Here is a 21706-nt window from a genome sequence, read left to right on the forward strand (position 1 = left end):
CGAAAAGCGTTGGTGTTGCGTGTATATCTAAGTGTGTAACCTCAAAAGAGAAAGCACAGGACCGTTTTCTCTCGAAAAAAATATGTCTGAATACCACGTTTTAAGAAAATCCCGTATCGTGAGAAATTATCTTGTTTTTCCTAAACAACTTGTTGTAACTCAAAAAGCTGTGGTGTTGCCTTTTTGTCTAAGCGTGCAGCCACAAAAGAGAACGCACAGGAGAGTTTTCTCTCCAATGAATATGTAAGAATACCATGTTATATGGAAATATAGTGTTGCAGAGTAAAGACAAATACGTACGTATTGGAAATACTTAAACTTTACGAGAAGAAATAACACATCATGCAAAATTATCTTGTTTTTCCTAAACAACACTTGGTAACTCGAAAAAATTTGTTGTTGCATGTATGTCTAAGCTTGTAGCCTCTAAAGAGAAGGCACAGGAGAGTTTTATTTTGAAAAAATATCAGAATAAAACGTTTTAAGGAAATCCCGCATCGTGGAAATTATCTTGTTTTTCCCAAACAACATGTTGTAACTCGAAAAGCTTTTGTGTTGCTTGTATGTCTCAGCGTGTAGCCTCATAAGAGAATGCACAGCAGAATTTTCTCACGAAAAAAATATGTCAGAATACAACGTTTTAAGGAAATCCTGCATCGGGCGAAATTATCTATTTTTTCCTAAACAACTTGTTGTAACTCGAAAAGCTTTGGTGTTGCGTTTTTCTCTAAGCGTGCATCCTCTAAATAGAACGCACAGGAGAGTTTTCTCTAGAAAGAATATGTAAGAGTACCATGTTAAAAGGAAATACAGTGTTACAGAGTAAAGACAAATACGTACATATTGGAAATACTTTAACTTTAGGAGAAGAAATAACGCATCCTGCAAAATTATCTTGTTTTTCCTAAACAACATGTTGTAACTCGACACGATTTTGTGTTACCTGTATGACTAAGCTTGTAGCCTCAAAAGAGAACGCACAGGAGAGTTTTCTCTTGAAAAAATATGTCAGAATACCACGTTTTACGGAAATCCCTCAACGTGCGAAATTATCTTATTTTTCTTAAAGAAGACGTTCTAACTCAAAAAGCTTTGGTGTTGCGTGTATACCTAAGCGTGTAGCCTCAAAAGAGACTGCACAGGAGAGTTTCGTGTCGAAAAAATATGTCAGAATACCACGTTTTAAGAAAATCCTGCATCGTGCGAAATTATCTTGTTTTTCCTAAACAAAATGATTTAACTCGAAAAGCTTTGGTGTTGCGTGTATGTCTAAGTGTGTAGCCTCAAAAGAGAATGTACAGGAGAGTTTTCTCCCGCAAGAATATGTAAGAATACCACGTTACAAGGAAATACAGTTTTGCAGAGTAAAGACAAATACGTACGTATTAGAAATACTTAAACTTTACGAGAAGAAATAACGCATCGTACAATATTTCTTGTATTTCCTAAACCACACGTTGTAACTCGAAAAGATTTGTTGAGGAGTGTACGTCTAAATGGGTAGCCTCAAAAGAGGACCCACAGGAGAATGTTCTTTCGTCAAAATTTGTCAGAATACCACATTTTAAGGAAATCCCGCATCGTGCGAAGTTATCTTGTTTTTCCTAAACAACACGTCGTAACTTGAAAAGCTTTGGTGTTGCGTATATGTCTAATCGTGTAGCCTCAAAAGAGAATGCACATGAGAGTTTTCATTCAAAAGAATATGTAAGAATACCTCATTACAAGGAAATACAGTGTTGCAGAGTAAAGACAAATACGTACATATTAGAAATACTTAAACTTTACGAGAAGAAATAAAGCATCTTACAAAATTATCTTGTATTTCCTAAACAACACATTGTAACTCAAAAAGATTTGTTGTTGCGTGTATGTCTAAGCGTGAATCCTCAAAAGAGAACCCACAGGAGAATTTTCTCTCGAAAAAATATGTCAGAATACCACGTTTTAAGGAAATCCCGCATCGCGCGAAATTATGTTGTTTTTCCTAAACAACATGTTGTAACTCGAAAATCTTTGGTGTTACGTGTATGTCTACGTGTGTAGCCTCAAAAGAGAACGCACAGGAGACTTTTCTCTCGAAAAAATATGTCAGAATACCACGTTTTATGGAAATCCCGCATCGTGCGAAATTATCTTGTTTTTCCTAAACAACATGTTTTAACTTGAAAAGCTTTGGTGTTACGTGTATGTCTAAGTGTGTAGCCTCAAAAGAGAAGGCACAGGAGAGTTTTCTCTCGAAAGATTATGTAAGAATACCACGTTATAAGGAAATACAGTGTTGCAGAGTAAAGACAACTATGTACGTATTAGAAATACTTTAACTTTACAAGAAGAAATAACGCATTGTGCAAAATTATCTTATATTTCCTAAACAACACGTTGTAACTCGAAAAGATTTGTTGTGGCATGAATTTCTAAGCTTTTAGCCTCAAGAGAGAACGCACAGGAGTGTTTTCTGTCGAAAAAATATGTCAGAATACAAAGTTTTAAGGAATTCCTGCATCGTGCGAATTTATCTTGTTTTTCTTAAACAACAGGTTTTAACTCAAAAAGCTTTGGTCTTCCGTATAAGTCTAAGCATATAGCCTCAAAAGAGAATACATAGGAGAGTTTTCTCTCAAAAGAATATGTAAGAATTCCATGTTATAATGAAATACAGTGTTGCAGGGTAAAGACAAATACACACCTATTAGAAATACTTAAACTTTACGAGAAGAATTAATGCATCGTAAGAAATTATCTTGTATTTCCTAAACAACATGTTGTAACTCGAAAAGATTTGGTGTTGTGTGAATGTCTAAATGTGTAGCCTCAAAAGAGAACCCACAGGAGAATTTTCTCTCGAAAAAATATGTCAGAATACTACGTTTTCAGGAAATCCTGCATCTTGCGAAAATATTTTGTTTTTCCTAAACAACATGATGTAACTCGAAAAGTGTTGGTGTTGCGTGTATGTCTAACCATGCAGCCTCAAAAGAGAATGCACAGGAGAGTTTTATCTCGAAAAAATATGTCAGAATACCACGTTTTCAGGAAATCCCGCATCATGCAAAATTATCTTGTTTTTCCTAAACAACACGTTGTAACTCGAAAAGCTTTGGTGTTGCTTGTATGTCTAAGTGTGTAGCCTCAAAAGAGAACACACAGGAAAGTTTTCTCTTGAACGAATATATAAAAATGCCATGTTATAAGGAAATACAGTGTTGCAGAGTAAAGACAAATACGTACGTATTGGAAATATTTAAATTTTCCAAGAAGAAATAATGCATCGTGCAAAATTATCTGGTATTTCCTAAACAACACGTTGTAACTCGAAAAGATTTGTTGTGACGTGAAAGTCTAAGTGATTAGCCTCAAAAGAGAACACACAGGAGAGTTTTCTGTTGAAAAATATGTCAGAATACCACGTTTTAAGGAAATCCTGCATCGTGCGAAATTATCTTGTTTTTCCTAAACAACACGTTGTAACTCGAAAATCTTTGGTGTTGCCTGTATGTCTATGCGTGTAGTCTCAAAAGAGAATGCACAGGAGAGTATTCTCTCGAAAAAAAATGTAAGAATACCACATTATAAGGAAATACAGTGTTGCAGAGTAAAGACAAATACGTACATATTAGAAATACTTAAACTTTATGAGAAGAAATAACACATCATACAAAATTATCTTGTATTTCCTAAAAAACATGTTGTAACTCGAAAAGATTTGGTGTTGCGTGTATGTCTAAATGTGTAGCCTCAAAAGAGAACGCAAAGGATTACCACGTTTTTAGGAAATCCTGCATAGTTGTAACTCGAAAAGATTTGGTGTTGCGTGTATGTTTCAGCGTGTAGCCTCAAAGGAGAACGTACAGGAGAGTTTTCTCACGAAAAAATATGTCAGAATACAACGTTTTAAGGAAATCCCGCATCGTGGAAATTATCTTGTTTTTCTTAAACAACCCGTAACTCGAAAAGCTTTGGTGTTGGGTGTATGTCTAAGCGTGTAGCGTCAAAAGAGAACGCAGGGGAGAGTGTTCTCTCGAAAGAATACGTAAGAATACCACGTTATAAGGAAATACAGGGTTGCACAGTAAAGACAAATACTTACATATTGGAAATACTTAAACTTTAGGAGAAGAAATAATGCATCGTACTAAATTATCTTGTTTTTCCTAAACAACACTTTGTTACTCGAAAAGCTTTGGTGTTGCGTGTATGTCTAAGTATGTAGCCTCAAAGGAGAATGCACAGGACAGTTTTCTCTCGCAAGAATATGTAAGAATACCACGTTACAAGGAAATACAGTTTTGCAGAGTAAAGACAAATACGTACATATTAGAAATACTTAAACTTTACGAGAAGAAATAGCGCATCATACAAAATTACTTTGTATTTCCTAAACAACACGTTGTAACTCCAAAATCTTTGGTGTTGCGTGTATGTCTAAGCGTGTAGCCTCAAAAGAGAATGCACAGGAGAGTTTTCTCTCGAAAAATATGTCAGAATACCTCGGTTTTAGTAAATACCGCATCGTGCGATATTATGTTGTTTTTCCTAAACAACACGTTGTAACTCGAAAAGCTTTGGTGTTGTGTGTATGTCTAAGTGTGTAACCACAAAGAGAACGCACAGGAGAGTTTTCATTCGAAAGAATATGTAAGAAACCACATTATAAGGAAATACAGTGTTGCAGAGAAAAGACAAATACATTCGTATTAGAAATACTTAAATTTTATGAGAAGAAATAAAGCATCATATAAAATTTTCTTGTATTTCCTAAACAACAAGTTGTAACTCGAAAAGATTTGGTGTTGCGTGTATGTCTAAACATGTAGCCTCAAAAGAGAACCCACAGTAGAATTTTCTCTCGAAAAAATATGTCAGAATACCACGTTTTAAGGAAATCCTGCATCTTGCGAAAGTATCCTGTTTTTCCTAAACAACACGTAACTTGATAAGCTTTGGTGTTGCTTGTATGTCTCAGCGTGTAGCCTCAAAAGAGAACGCACAGGAGAGTTTTCTCTCGAATAAATATGTCAGGATACAACATTTTAAGGAAATCCTGCATCGAGCGAAATTATCTTTTTTTTTTTTCCTAAACAACTTTTTGTAAATCGAAAAGCTTTGGTGTTGCGTTTTTGTCTAAGCATGCAGCCTCAAAAGAGAACGCACAGGAGAGTTTTCTCTCAAAAGAATATGTAAGAATACCACATTATAAGGAAATACAGTGTTTCAGAGTAAAGACAAATACGTAAGTATTGGAAATACTTAAACTTTACGAGAAGAAATAACGCATCGTGCAAAATTATCTGGTTATTCCTAAACAACACGTTGTAACTCGAAAAGATTTTGTGTTACGTGTATGTCTAAGCTTGTAGCCTCAAAAGAGAATACACAGGAGAGTTTTCTCTCGAAAAATATCTCAGAATACCACGTTTTAAGGAAATCCTGCATAGTGCAAATTTATCTTGTATTTCCTAAACAACACGTTGTAATTCGAAAATATTGGGTGTTGCGTGTATGTCTAAGCGTGTAGCCTCAAAAGAGAACGCACAGGAGAGTTTTCTCTCGAAAAAATATGTCAGAATACCACGTTTTATGGAAATCCCGCCTCGTGCAAAATTATCTTGTTTTTCTTAAACAACACTTTGTAACTCGAAAAGCTTTGGTGTTGCGTGTATTTCTAAGTGTGTAGCCTCAAAAGAGAATGCACAGGAGAGTTTTCTCTCGAAAGAATATGTAAGAATACCACATTATAAGGTAATACAATGTTGCAGATTAAAGACAAATATGTACGTATAAGAAATACTTAAACTTTATGAGAAGAAATAGCGCATCATGCAAAATTATCTTGTATTTCCTAAATAACACGTTGTAACTCGAAAAGATTTGGTGTTGTGTGTATGTCTAAATGTGTAGCCTCAAAAGAGAACCCACAGAAGAATTTTCTCTCGAAAAAATATGTCAGAATACCACGTTTTAAGGAAATCCTGCATCGTGAGAAATTATCTTGTTTTTCCTAAACAACACGTTGTAACTCGAAAAGCTTTGGTGTTGCTTTTATGTCTTAGCGTGTAGCCTCAAAAGAGAACGCACCGGAGAGTTTTTGCTCGAAAAAATATGACAGAATACAATGTTTTAAGGAAACCCTGCATCATGCGAAATTATCTTTTTTTTTCCTAACCAACTTGTTGTAACTCAAAAGGCTTTGGTCAGAATACCACGTTTTAAGGAAATCCCGCCTCGTGCAAAATTATCTTGTTTTTCTTAAACAACACTTTGTAACTCGAAAAGCTTTGGTGTTGCGTGTATTTGTAAGTGTGTAGCCTCAAAAGAGAATGCACAGGAGAGTTTTCTCTCGAAAGAATATGTAAGAATACCACGTTATAAGGTAATACAGTGTTTCAGATTGGTGTTGCGTTTTTGTCTAAGCGTGCAGCCTCAAAAGAGAATGCACAGGAGAGATTTACCTGGAAAGAATATGTAAGTATACAACGTTATAAGGAAATACAGTGTTGCAGAGTAAAGACAAATAAGTACATATTGGAAATACTTAAACTTTACAAGAAGAAATAATGCATCGTGGAAAACTATCTGGTTTTTCCTAAACAACACGTTGTAACTCAAAAAGATTTTGTGGTACGTGTATGTCTAAGCTTGTAACCTCAAAAGAGAATGCACAGGAGAGTTTACTCTTGAAAAAAATATGTCAGAATACCACGTTTTAAGAAAATCCCGTATAGTGCAATATTATCTTGTTTTTCCTAAACAACACATTGTAACTTGAAAAGCTTTGGTGTTGCGTTTTTGTCTAAGCATGCAGCCTCAAAAGAGAACGCACAGGAGAGTTTTCTCTCGAAAGAATATGTAAGAATACCACGTTATAAAGAAATAAAGTCTTGCAGAGTAAAGACAAATACGTACATATTGGAAATTCTTAAACTTTACGAGAAGAAATAACGCATCGTACAAAATTATCTTGTACTTCTAAAGAACATGTTGTAACTCGAAAAGATTTGGTGTTGCGTGTATTTCTAAGCGTGCAGCCTCAAAGGAGAATGCACAGGAGAGTTTTCACTCGAATAAAATATGTCAGAATACCATATTTTAAGCAAATCCCGCATTGTGTGAAATTATCTTGTTTTTCTTAACCATTATGTTGTAACTCGAAAAGTTTTGGTATTCCGTCTATGTCTAAGCATGTAGCCTCAAAGGAGAATGCACAGGAGGGTTTTCTCTCGAAAGAATATGTAAGAATACCACGTTATAAGGAAATACAGTGTTGCAGATTAAAGACAAATACGTATGTATTAGAAATACTTAAACTTTACGAGAAGAAATAATGCATCATAAAAATGATCTTGTATTTCCTTAACAACACTTTGTAACTAGAAAAGATTTGGTGTTGTTTGTATGTGTAAATGTGTAGCCTCAAAGAGAACCCACAGGAGAATTTTCTCTCAAAAACTATGTCAGAATACCACGTTTTAAAGAAATCCTTCCTCGTGAGAAATTATCTTGTTTTTCCTAAACAACACGTTGTAACTCGGAAAGCTTTGGTGTGGCGTGTATGTCTAAGTGTGTAGCCTCAAAAGAGAATGCACAGGAGAGTTTTCTATCGATAAAATATGTCAGAATACCACGTTTTAAGAAAATCCCGTATTGTGCGAAATAGTCTTGTTTTTCCTAAACATCTTATTGTAACTCGAAAAGCTTTGGTATTGCGTTTTTGTCTAAGCATGTAGCCTCAAAAGAGAAAGCACAGGAGAGTTTTCTCTCGAAAGAATATGTAAGAATACAACATTATAAGGAAATACAGTGTTGCAGAGTAAAGACAAATATGTACGTATTGGAAATACTTAAACTTTACAAGAAGAAAGAACGCATCGTGCAAAATTATCTAGTTTTTATTAAAAATCATGTTGTAACTCAAAAGGATTTGGTGTTGCGTGTATGTCTAAGCTTTTAGCCTCAAAAGAGAATGCACAGGAGGGTTTGATCTCGAAAAAAATATGTCAGAATACCACGTTTTAAGGAAATCCCGCATTGTGTGAAATTATCGTTTTTCCTAAACAACATGTTGTAACTCGAAAAGCTTTGGTGTTGCATGTATGTCTAAGCGTGTAGCCTCAAAGTAGAACGCACAGGAGAGTTTTCTCTCGAAAGAATATGTAAGTATACGACGTTATAAGGAAATACAGTGTTGCAGAGTAAAGACAAATAAGTACGTATAGGAAATACTTAAACTTTACGAGAAGAAATAATGCATCGTGCAAAATTATCTTGTTTTTCCTAAACAACACGTTGTAACTCAAAAAGATTTTGTGTTGTGTGTATGTCTAAGCTTGTAGCATCAAAAGAGAACGCACAGGAGAGTTTTCTGTCAAATAAATATGACAGAATACCACGTTTTAAGGAAATCCCGCATCGTGAGAAATTAACTTGTTTTTCTTAAACAACACGTTGTAACTCGAAAAACTTTGGTGTTGCGCGTATTTCTAAGCGTGTATCCTCAAAAGAGAACGCACAGGAGATTTTTTCTCGAAAGAATATGTAAGAATACCACGTAATAGGGAAATACAGTGTTGCAGAGTAAAGACAAATACGTACGTATTGGAAATACTTAAACATTACGAGAAGAAATAACACATCCTAAAAAATTATCTTGTATTTCCTAAACAACACATTGTAACTCGAAAAGATTTGGTGTTGCGTGTATGTCTAAACATGTAGCCTCAAAAGAGAACCCACAGGAGTATTTTCTCTTGAAAAAATATGTCAGAATACCACGTTTTAAAGAAATCCTGCATCGTGCGTAATTATCTTGTTTTTCCAAACAACATGTTTTAACTCGAAAAGCTTTGGTGTTTTGTGTATGTCTAAGTGTGTAGCCTCAAAAGAGAATGCACAGGAAAGTTTTCTCTCACAAGAATATATAAGAATACCACATTACAAGGAAATACAGTTTTACAGAGTAAAGACAAATATGTACATATTAGAAATACTTAAACTTTACAAGAAGAAATAACGCATCGTACAAAATTATCTAGTATTTCCTAAACAACATGGTGTAACTCGAAAAGCTTTGGTGTTGCGTGTATTTCTAAGCGTGTAGCCTCAAAATAGAACGCACAGGAGTTTTTTCTCTCGAAAAAATATGTCAGAATACCACGTTTTATGAAAATCCCGCATCATGCAAAATTATCTTCGTTTTCCTAAGCAACTTGTTGTAACTCGAAAAGCTTTGGTGTTGCGTTTTTATCTAAGGTGCAACCTTAAAAGAGAAAGCACAGGAGAGTTTTCTCTCGAAAGAATATGTAAGAATACGACGTTATAAGGAAATACAGTGTTGCAGAGTAAAGACAAATAAGTACGTATAGGAAATACTTAAACTTTACGAGAAGAAATAATGCATCGTGCAAAATTATCTTGTTTTTCCTAAACAACACGTTGTAACTCAAAAAGATTTTGTGTTGTGTGTATGTCTAAGCTTGTAGCATCAAAAGAGAACGCACAGGAGAGTTTTCTGTCAAATAAATATGACAGAATACCACGTTTTAAGGAAATCCCGCATCGTGAGAAATTAACTTGTTTTTCTTAAACAACACGTTGTAACTCGAAAAACTTTGGTGTTGCGCGTATTTCTAAGCGTGTATCCTCAAAAGAGAACGCACAGGAGATTTTTTCTCGAAAGAATATGTAAGAATACCACGTAATAGGGAAATACAGTGTTGCAGAGTAAAGACAAATACGTACGTATTGGAAATACTTAAACATTACGAGAAGAAATAACACATCCTAAAAAATTATCTTGTATTTCCTAAACAACACATTGTAACTCGAAAAGATTTGGTGTTGCGTGTATGTCTAAACATGTAGCCTCAAAAGAGAACCCACAGGAGTATTTTCTCTTGAAAAAATATGTCAGAATACCACGTTTTAAAGAAATCCTGCATCGTGCGTAATTATCTTGTTTTTCCAAACAACATGTTTTAACTCGAAAAGCTTTGGTGTTTTGTGTATGTCTAAGTGTGTAGCCTCAAAAGAGAATGCACAGGAAAGTTTTCTCTCACAAGAATATATAAGAATACCACATTACAAGGAAATACAGTTTTACAGAGTAAAGACAAATATGTACATATTAGAAATACTTAAACTTTACAAGAAGAAATAACGCATCGTACAAAATTATCTAGTATTTCCTAAACAACATGGTGTAACTCGAAAAGCTTTGGTGTTGCGTGTATTTCTAAGCGTGTAGCCTCAAAATAGAACGCACAGGAGTTTTTTCTCTCGAAAAAATATGTCAGAATACCACGTTTTATGAAAATCCCGCATCATGCAAAATTATCTTCGTTTTCCTAAGCAACTTGTTGTAACTCGAAAAGCTTTGGTGTTGCGTTTTTATCTAAGGTGCAACCTTAAAAGAGAAAGCACAGGAGAGTTTTCTCTCGAAAGAATATGTAAGAATACGACGTTATAAGGAAATATAGTGTTGCAGAGTAAAGACAAATACGTACGTATTAGAAATAATTAAACTTTACAAGAAGAAATAATGCATCGGGCAAAATTATCTTGTTTTTCCTAAACAACACGTTGTAACTCGAAAAGATTTGGTGTTGCGTGTATGTGTAAGCTTGTAGCCTCAAAAGAGAACACACAGGAGAGTTTTCTCTCGCAAGAAAATGTAAGAATACCACGTTACAAGGAAATACAGTTTTGCAGATTAAAGACAAATATGAACATATTAGAAACACTTAAACTTTATGAGAAGAAATAACGCATGGTACAAAATTATCTTGTATTTCCTAAACAACAGGTTGTAACTTGAAAAGAATTGAAGTGGCATGTATGTCTAAGCGTGTAGCCTCAAAAGAGAACGCACAGGAGAGTTTTCTCTCGAAAAATATGTCAGAATACCTCGGTTTTAGTAAATACCGCATCGTGCGATATTATGTTGTTTTTCCTAAACAACACGTTGTAACTCGAAAAGCTTTGGTGTTGCGTGTATGTCTAAGCGTGTAACCTCAAAGAGAACGCACAGGAGAGTTTTCATTCGAAAGAATATGTAAGAAACCACATTATAAGGAAATACAGTGTTGCAGAGTAAAGACAAATACGTTCGTATTAGAAATACTTAAATTTTATGAGAAGAAATAAAGCATCATATAAAATGTTCTTGTATTTCCTAAACAACACGTTGTAACTCGAAAAGATTTGGTGTTGCGTGTATGTCTAAACATGTAGCCTCAAAAGAGAACCCACAGTAGAATTTTCTCTCGAAAAAATATGTCAGAATACCACATTTTAAGGAAATCCTGCATCTTGCGAAATTATCTTGTTTTTCCTAAACAACACGTTGTAACTCGATAAGCTTTGGTGTTGCTTGTATGTCTCAGCGTGTAGCCTCAAAAGAGAACGCACAGGAGAGTTTTCTCTCGAATAAATATGTCAGGATACAACATGTTAAGGAAATCCTGCATCGAGCGAAATTATCTTTTTTTTTTTTTCCTAAACAACTTTTTGTAAATCGAAAAGCTTTGGTGTTGTGTTTTTGTCTAAGCGTGCAGCCTCAAAAGAGAACGCACAGGAGAGTTTTCTCTTGAAAGAATATGTAAGAATACCACATTATAAGGAAATACAGTGTTTCAGAGTAAAGACAAATACGTACGTATTGGAAATACTTAAACTTTATGAGAAGAAATAACGCATCATGCAAAATTATCTGGTTATTCCTAAACAACACGCTGTAACTCGAAAAGATTTTGTGTTACGTGTATGTCTAAGCTTGTAGCCTCAAAAGAGAATACACAGGAGAGTTTTCTCTCGAAAAATATCTCAGAATACCACGTTTTAAGGAAATCCCGCATTGTGCGATATTATCTTCTTTTTCCTAAACAACATGTTGTAACTCGAAAAGCTTTGGTGTTGCGTGTATGTCTAAGCGTGTAGCCTCAAAGTAGAACGCACAGGAGAGTTTTCTCTCGAAAGAATATGTAAGAATACCACGTTATAAGGAAATACAGTGTTGCAGAGTAAAGACAAATTAGTACGTATAGGAAATACTTAAACTTTACGAGAAGAAATAATGCATCGTGCAAAATTATCTTGTTTTTCCTAAACAACACGTTGTAACTCAAAAAGATTTTGTGTTATGTGTATGTCTAAGCTTGTAGCATCAAAAGAGAACGCACAGGAGAGTTTTCTCTCAAATAAATATGACAGAATACCACGTTTTAAGGAAATCCCACATCGTGAGAAATTAACTTGTTTTTCTTAAACAACACGTTGTAACTCGAAAAACTTTGGTGTTGCGCATATTTCTAAGCGTGTATGCTCAAAAGAGAACGCACAGGAGATTTTTTCTCGAAAGAATATGTAAGAATACCACATAATAGGGAAATACAGTATTGCAGATTAAAGACAAATATGTATGTATTGGAAATACTTAAACTTTACGAGAAGAAATAACACATCCTAAAAAATTATCTTGTATTTCCTAAACAACACATTGTAACTCGAAAAGATTTGGTGTTGCGTGTATGTCTAAACATGTAGCCTCAAAAGAGAACCCACAGGAGTATTTTCTCTTGAAAAAATATGTCAGAATACCACGTTTTAAAGAAATCCTGCATCGTGCGTAATTATCTTGTTTTTCCAAACAACATGTTTTAACTCGAAAAGCTTTGGTGTTTTGTGTATGTCTAAGTGTGTAGCCTCAAAGAGAATGCACAGGAAAGTTTTCTCTCACAAGAAAATATAAGAATACCACGTTACAAGGAAATACAGTTTTACAGAGTAAAGACAAATATGTACATATTAGAAATACTTAAACTTTACAAGAAGAAATAACGCATCGTACAAAATTATCTAGTATTTCCTAAACAACATGGTGTAACTCGAAAAGCTTTGGTGTTGCGTGTATTTCTAAGCGTGTAGCCTCAAAATAGAACGCACAGGAGTTTTTTCTCTCGAAAAAATATGTCAGAATACCACGTTTTATGAAAATCCCGCATCATGCAAAATTATCTTCGTTTTCCTAAGCAACTTGTTGTAACTCGAAAAGCTTTGGTGTTGCGTTTTTATCTAAGGTGCAGCCTTAAAAGAGAAAGCACAGGAGAGTTTTCTCTCGAAAGAATATGTAAGAATACTACGTTATAAGGAAATATAGTGTTGCAGAGTAAAGACAAATACGTACGTATTAGAAATAATTAAACTTTACAAGAAGAAATAACGCATCATGCAAAATTATCTTGTTTTTCCTAAACAACACGTTGTAACTCGAAAAGATTTGGTGTTGCGTGTATGTGTAAGCTTGTAGCCTCAAAAGAGAACACACAGGAGAGTTTTCTCTCGCAAGAAAATGTAAGAATACCACGTTACAAGAAAATACAGTTTTGCAGATTAAAGACAAATATGAACATATTAGAAACACTTAAACTTTACGAGAAGAAATAACGCATGGTACAAAATTATCTTGTATTTCCTAAACAACAGGTTGTAACTTGAAAAGAATTGAAGTGGCATGTATGTCTAAGCGTGTAGTCTCAAAAGAGAACGCACAGGAGAGTTTTCAACCGAATAAATATGTCAGAATACCACGTTTTAAGGATATCCCGCTTTGTGCGAAATTATCTTGTTTTTCTTAAACAACACGTTGTAACTCGAAAAGCTTTGGTGTTGCGTGTATGTCTAAGCATGTAGCATCAAAAGAGAAAGCAGAGGAGAGGTTTCTCTCGAAAGAATACATAAGAATACCAAGTTATAAGGAAATACAGTGTTGCAGAGTAAAGACAAATACGTACGTATTATAAATACTTAAATTTTACAAGAAGAAATAACGCATCGTAAAAAATTATCTTGTAATTCCTAAACAACACGTTGTGACTCGAAAGGATTTGGTGCAGTGTGTATGTGTAAATGGGTAGCCTCAAAAGAGAACCCACAGGAGAATTTTCTCTCGAAAAAATATGTCAGGATACCACGTCTGAAGGAAATCCTTTATCATGCGAAATTATCTTGTTTTTCCTAAACAACATGTTGGACACGAAATGTTTTGTGGTGTGTGTATGTCTAAGCGTGTAGCCTCAAAAGAGAACGCACAGGAGAGTTTTCTCTTAAAAAAATATGTCAGAATGCCACGTTTAAGAAAATCCCATATCGTGTGAAATTATCTTGTTTTTCCTAAACAACTTGTTGTAACTCGAAAAGCTTTGGTGTTGCGATTTTTTCTAAGAGTGCAGCCTCAAAAGAGAAGGCACAGGAAAGTTTTCTCTCGAAAGAATATGTAAGAATACCACGTTATAAAGAAATAAAGTGTTGCAGAGTAAAGACAAATATGTACGTATTGGAAATACTTAAACTTTACGAGAGGAAATAACGCATCATGCAAAATTATGTTGTTTTTCCTAAACAACACGTTGTAACTTGAAAAGCTTTGGTGTTGCGTGTATGTCTATGCGTGTAGCTTCAAAAGAGAACACACAGGAGAGTTTTCTCTCGAAAGAATATGTAAGAATACCACGTTATAAGGAAAAACAGTGTTGCAGAGTAAAGACAAATACGTACGTATTAGAAATACTTAAAATTCTTGAGAAGAAATAATGCATCGTGCAAAATTATCTTGATTTTCCTAAACAACACATTGTAACTCGAAAAGATTTGGTGTTGCGTGTATGTCTAAATCTGTAGCCTCAAAAGAGAACCCACAGGAGAATTTTCTCTCGAAAAAATATGTCAGAATACCACGTTTTAAGGAAATACCGCATCATGCGAAATTATCTTGTTTTTCCTAAACAACATGTTGCAACTCAAAAAGCTTTTGTGTTGTGTGTATGTCTAAGTGTGTAGCCTCAAAAGAGAATGCAAAGGAGAGTTTACTCTCGAAAAAATTTGTCAGAATACCACATTTGAAGGAAATCCTTCATCGTGCGAAATTATCTTGTTTTGCCTAAATATAACGATGGACTCGATAAGCTTTGGTGGTGCGGGTATGTCTAAGCGTGTAACCTCAAAAGAGAACGCACAGGAGAGCTTTCTCTCGAAAAAATATGTCAGAATACCATGTTTTAAGAAAATCCCATATCGTGCGAAATTATCTTGTTTTTCCTAAACAACTTGTTGTAACACGAAAAGCTTTGGTGTTGCATTTTTTTTCTAAGCGTGCAGCCTCATAAGAGAACGCACAGGAAAGTTTTCTCTCGAAAGAATATGTTACAATCCCACGTTATAAAGAAATAAAGTGTTGCAGAGTAAAGACAAATATGTATGTATTGGAAATACTTAAAATTTACGAGAAGAAATAACGCATCATGCAAAATTATAAAGATTTGATGTTGCGTGTATGTCTAAGCTTGTAGCCTCAAAAGAGAACGCACAGGAGAGTTTTCTCTCAAAAAAATATGTCAGAATACCACGTTATAAAGAAATAAAGTGTTGCCGAGTAAAGACAAATATGTACTTATTGGAAATACTTAAACTTTACCAGAAGAAATAACGCATCATGCAAAATTATCTTGTTTTTCCTAAACAACACATTGTAACTCAAAAAGATTTGGTGTTGCGTGTATGGCTAAGCTTGTAGCCTCAAAAGAGAACGCAAAGGAGAGTTTTCTCACGGAAAGATATGACAGAATACAATGTTGTAAGTAAATCCTGCATCGTGAGAAATTATCTTTTTTTCCTAAACAACTTGTTGTAACTCGAAAAGCTTTGGTGTTCGTTTTTCTCTAAGCATGCAGCCTCAAAAGAGAACACACAGGAGAGTTTTCTCTCCAAAGAATATGTAAGAATACCACGTTATAAAGAAATACAGTGTTGCAGAGTAAAGACAAATACGTACGTATTAGAAATACTTAAAATTTACAAGAAGAAATAACGCATCATGCAAAATTATCTTGTTTTTCCTAAACAACATGTTGTAACTCGAAAGGAATTGGTGTTGCGTGTATGTCTAAACGTGTAGCCTCAAAAGCGAACCCACAGGAGAATTTTCTCTCGAAAAAATACGTCATAATACCAAGTTTTAAGGAAATCCTGCATCGTGCGAAATTATCTTGTTTTTCCTAAACAACACGTTGGAACTCGAAAAACTTTGGTGGTGCGTGTATGTCTAAGCATGTAGCCGTAAAAGAGAACGCACAGAAGAGATTTCTCTCGAAAAAATATGTAAGAATACCACATTATAAGGAAATACAGTGTTGCAGAGTAAAAACAAAAACATACGTATTAGAAATACTTAAAATTTACGAGAAGAAATAACGCATCATGCAAAATTATCTTGTATTTCCTAAACAGCACGTTGTAACTCGAAAAGATTTTGTGTTGCGTGTATGGGAAAGCATGTAGTCTCAAAAGAGAACACACAGGAGAATTTTCTCTTGAAAAAATATTTCAGAATACCACGTTTTAAGGAAATCCAGCATCGTGTGAAATTATCTTGTTTTTCCTAAACAACACGTTGTAACACGAAAAGCTTTGGTGTTGCGTGTATGTCTAAGTGGGTAGCCCCAAAAGAGAACGCACAGGAGAGTTTTCACTCGAAAGAATAAGTAAGAATACCACATTATAAGTAAATACAGTGTTGCAGAGTAAAGACAAATACGTACATATTAGAAATACTTAAACTTACGAGAAGAAATATTGCATCATACAAAATTATCTTGTATTTCCTAAACAACACGTTGTAACTCGAAAAGATTTGTTCTTGCGTGTATGTCTAAACATGCATCCTCAAAAGAGAACCGAAAGGAGAATTCTTTCTTGAAAAAATATGTCAGAATACCACGTTTTAAGGAACTCCCGCATCTTGCGAAATTATGATATTTTTCCTAAACAACACGATTTAACTCGAAAAGCTTTTGTGTTGCGTGTATGTCTAAGCTTGTAGCCTCAAAAGAGAACGCACAGGAGAGATGTCTCTCGAAAAAAATGTGTAAGAATGCCACGTTATAAGGAAATACAGTGTTGCAGAGTAATGACAAATATGTACGTATTAGAAATACTTAAACTTTATGAGAAGAAATAACGCATCGTAAAAAATTGTCTTGTATTTCCTAAACAACACGTTGTAACTCAAAAGGTTTTGGTGTTTCGTGTATGTATAAGCTTCTAGCCTCAAAAGAGAATGCACAGGAGAGTTTTCTCTCGAAAAAACATGTCAGAATACCCTGTTATAAGGAAAAAAACATCGTGCGAAATTGTCTTGTTTTTCCTAACAACACGTTGTTACTTGAAAAGCTTTGGTGTTGCATGTATGTCTAAGCGTGTAGCCAAAAAGGGAGCGCACAGGAGAGTTTTCTCACAAAAAAATATGTCAGAATACAAAGTTTTAAGGAAATCCTGCATCGTGTGAAATTATCTTCTTTTTCCTAAACAACTTGTTGTAGCTCGAAAAGCTTTGGTGTTGCGTTTTTCTCTAAGCGTGCAGCCTCAAAAGAGAACGCACAGGAGAGTTTTCTCTCCAAAGAATATGTAAGAATACACGTTAAAAAGAAGTACAGTGTTGCAGAGTAAAGACAAATACGTACGTATTAGAAGTACTTAAAATTTACGAGAAGAAATAACGCATCATGCAAAATTATCTTGTTTTTCCTAAACAACACGTTGTAACTCAAAAAGAATTGGTGTTGCGTGTATGTCTAAACGTGTAGCCTGAAAAGAGAACCCACAGGAGAATTTTCTCTCAGAAAAATATGTCATAATACCACGTTTTATGGAAATCCTGCATCGTGCGAAATTATCTTGTTTTTCCTAAACAAGACGTTGGAACTCGAAAAGCTTTGGTGTTGTGTGTATGCCTAAGTGTGTAGCCTCAGAAGAGAATGCACAGGAGGGTTTTTTCTCGAAAGTATATGTCAGAATACCACGTTATAAGGATATACAGTGTTGCAGAGTAAAGACAAATACGTATGTATTAGAAATACTTAAAATTTACGAGAAGAAATAACACATCGTGCAAAATTATCTTGTATTTCCTAAACAACACGTTGTAACTCGAAAAGATTTTGTGCTGCGTGTATGGTCAAGCATGTAGTCTCAAAAGAGAACACACAGGAGAATTTTTTCTCGAAAAATTATTTCAGAATACCACTTTTTAAAGAAATCCAGCATCGTGCGATACTATCGATATTGTCTTGTTTTTCCTAAACAACACGTTGTAACTCGAAAAGCTTTGGTGTTGCTTGTATGTCTAAGCGGGTAGCCTCAAAAGAGAATGCACAGGAGAGTTTTCACTCGAAAGAATATGTAAGAATACCACTTTATAATTAAATACAGTGTTGCAGAGTAAAGACAAATACGTACATAGTAGAAACACTTAAACTTTACGGGAAGAAATATTGCATCATACAAAATTATCTTGTATTTCCTAAACAACACGTTGTAACTCGAAACGATTTGTTGTTGCGTGTATGTGTAAACGTGGATCCTCAAAAGTGAACCCACAGGAGAATTCTCTCTAGAAAAAATATGTCAGAATACCACGTTTTAAGGAAATACCGCATCGTGTGAAATTTTGTTATTTTTCCTAAACAACACGTTGTAACTCGAAAAGCTTTGGTGTTGCGTGTATGTCTAAGCTTGTAACCTCAAAAGAGAACGCACAGGAGAGATTTCTCTCGAAAGAATATGTAAGAATACCACGTTATAAGGAAATAGAGCGTTGCAGAGTAAAGACAACTTTGTACGTATTAGAAATACTTAAACTTTACTAGAAGAAATAACGCATCGTACAAAATTATCTTGTATTTCCTAAACAACATGTTGTAACTCGAAAAGTTTTGGTGTTGCGTGTGTGTCTAAGCTTCTAGCCTCAAAAGAGAATGCACAGGAATATTTTCTCTCGAAAAAACATGTCAGAATACCCAGTTATAAGGAAATCCCGCATCGTGTGAAATTATGTAATTTTTCCTAAACAAGACGTTGTAAATCGAAAAGCTTTGGGGTTGCGTGTATGTCTAAGCTTGTAGCCCCTAAAGAGAACGTACAGGAGAGATTTCCCTTGAAAGAATATGTAAGAATACGACGTTATAAGGAAATACAGTGTTGGAGAATAAAAACAAAAAAGTACGTATTGGAAATACTTAAACTTTACTAGAAGAAATAACGCATCGTTCAAAATTATCTTGTTTTTCCTAAACAACACGTTGCAACTCGAAAAGAATTGGTGCTGCATGTATGTCTAAACGTGTAGCTTGAAAAGAGAACCCAAAGGAGAATTTTTACTCGAAAAAATACGTCATAACAGCACATTTTAAGGAAATCCTGCATCTTGCGAAATTATCTTGTTTTTCGTAAACAACACGTTGGAACTCGAAAAACTTTGGTGTTGAGTGTATGTCTAAGCATGTAGCCGCAAAAGAGAACGGAAAGGAGAGTTTTCCCTCGAAAAATATGTAAGAATACCACGTTATAAGGAAATACAGTGTTGCAGAGTAAAGACAAATATGTACGTATTAGAAATACTTAAAATTTACGAGAAGAAATAACGCATCGTGCAAAATTATCTTGTATTTCCTAAACAACACGTTGTAACTCGAAAAGATTTTGTGTTGCGTGTATGGTATAGAATGTAGTCTCAAAAGAGAATGCACAGGAGAATTTTCTCTCTAAAAAAATACATCATAATACCACGTTATAGGGAAATCCTGCATCGTACGAAATTATATTGTTTTTCCTAAAGAACACGTTGGAACTCGAAAAATTTTGGTGTTGTCTGTATGTCTAAGCGCGTAGCCGTTAAAGAGAAAGCACAGGAGAGATTTCTCTTGAAAGAATGTGTAAGAATACCACGTTATAAGGAAATAGACTGTTGCTGAGTAAAGACAAATAAGTAGGTATTAGAAATACTTAAACTTTACTAGATGAAATAATGTGTCGTGCAAAATTATCTTGTTTTTCCTAAACAACACATTGTAACTCGAAAAGATATGGTGTTGCATGTATGTCTAAGCGTGCAGCCTCAAAAGAGAATGCACAGGAGAGTTTTCTCACGAAAAAAATATGTCACAATACCACGTTTTATGGAAATCCAGCATCTTATGAAATTATCTTGTTTTTCGAAAACAACATGTTTTAACTCGAAAAGCTTTGGTGTTGCGTGTATGTCTAAGTGTGTAGCCTCAAAAGAGAACGCACAGAAGAGTTTTCTCTCGAAAGAATATGTAAGAATAGCACGTTATAAGGAAATACAGTGTTGCAGAGTAAGGACAAATACGTACGTATTAGAAATACTTAAACTTTACAAGAAGAAATAACGCATCGTGCGAAATTATCTTGTTTTTCCTAAACAAAATGTTGTACCTAGAAAAGCTTTGGTGTTGCGTGTATGTCTAAGTGTGTAGCCTCAAAAGAGAACACACAGGAGAGTTTTCTCTCGAAAGAATATGTAAGAATAACACGTTATAAGGAAATACAGAGTTGCATATTAAAGACAAATACATACATATTGGAAATCCTTAAACTTTATGAGAAGAAATAACGCATCGTGCAAAATTTGCTTTTTTCCCCTAAATAACACGTTGTAACTCGAAGAGATTTGGTGTTGCGTGTATGTCTAAGCTTCTAGCCTCAAAAGAGAATGCACAGGAGAATTTTCTCTCGAAAAAACATGTCAGAATACCCCGTTATAATGAAATCGCACATCGTGCGAAATTATCTTGTTTTTACTAAACAACAAGTTGTAACTTGAAAAGCTTTGGTGTTGCATGTATGTCTAAGGGTGTAACCTCAAAAGAGAACGCACAGGAGAGTTTTCTCACGAAAAAATATGTCAGAATACAACGTTTTAAGGAAATCCGGCATCATGGGAAATTATCTTTTTTTTCCTAAACAACTTGTTGTAACTCGAAAACCTTTGGTGTTGCACTTTTCTCTAAGCGTGCAGCCTCTAAAGAGAACCCACAGGACAGTTTTCTCTCGAAAGAATATGTCAAAATACCACGTTACAAGGAAATACAGCGTTGCAGGTTAAAGACAATACGTACGTATTAGAAATACTTAAACTTTACTCGAAGAAATAACGCATCGTACAGAATTATCTTGTTTTTCCTAAACAACACGTTGTAACTCGAAAAGATTTGCTGTTGCGTGTATGACTAAGCATGTAGCCTCAAAAGAGAACGCACAGGAGAGTTTTCTCTCAAAAAATATGTCAGAATACCACGTTTTAAGGAAATCCAGCATTGTGCGAAATTATCTTGTTTTTCCTAAACAACACGTTTTAACTCAAAAAGCTTTGGTGTTGCGTGTATGTCTAAGTCTGTAGCCTCAGAAGAGAATGCACAGGAGAGTTTTCTCTCGATAGAATATGTCAGAAGACCACGTTACAAGGAAATACAGTGTTGCAGAGTAAAAACAAATACATACGTATTAGAAATACTTAAACTTTACGAGAAGAAATAACGCTCCTTATAAAATTATCTTGTATTTCCTAAACAACAAGTTAAAATTTGAAAAGATTTGGTATTGCGTGTATGTCTAAGCTTGTATCCTCAAAATAGAATGCACAGGAGAGTTTTCTCTCAAAAAAATATGTCAGAATAACACGTTTTAAGGAAATCCCGGATCTTGCGAAATTATCTGGTTTTTCCTTAAAAACACGCTGTAACGAGAAAAGATTTGCTGTTGCGTGTATGTCTAATCGTGCAGCCTCAAAAGAGAACGCACAGGAGAGTTTTCTCTAGAAAAAAAATGTCAGAATACCCCATTTTAAGGAAATCGCTCA

The sequence above is a fragment of the Apodemus sylvaticus genome, chromosome 17 (assembly GCF_947179515.1).
Source record: "Apodemus sylvaticus chromosome 17, mApoSyl1.1, whole genome shotgun sequence".
In the NCBI taxonomy this organism is placed as follows: Eukaryota; Metazoa; Chordata; class Mammalia; order Rodentia; family Muridae; genus Apodemus; species Apodemus sylvaticus.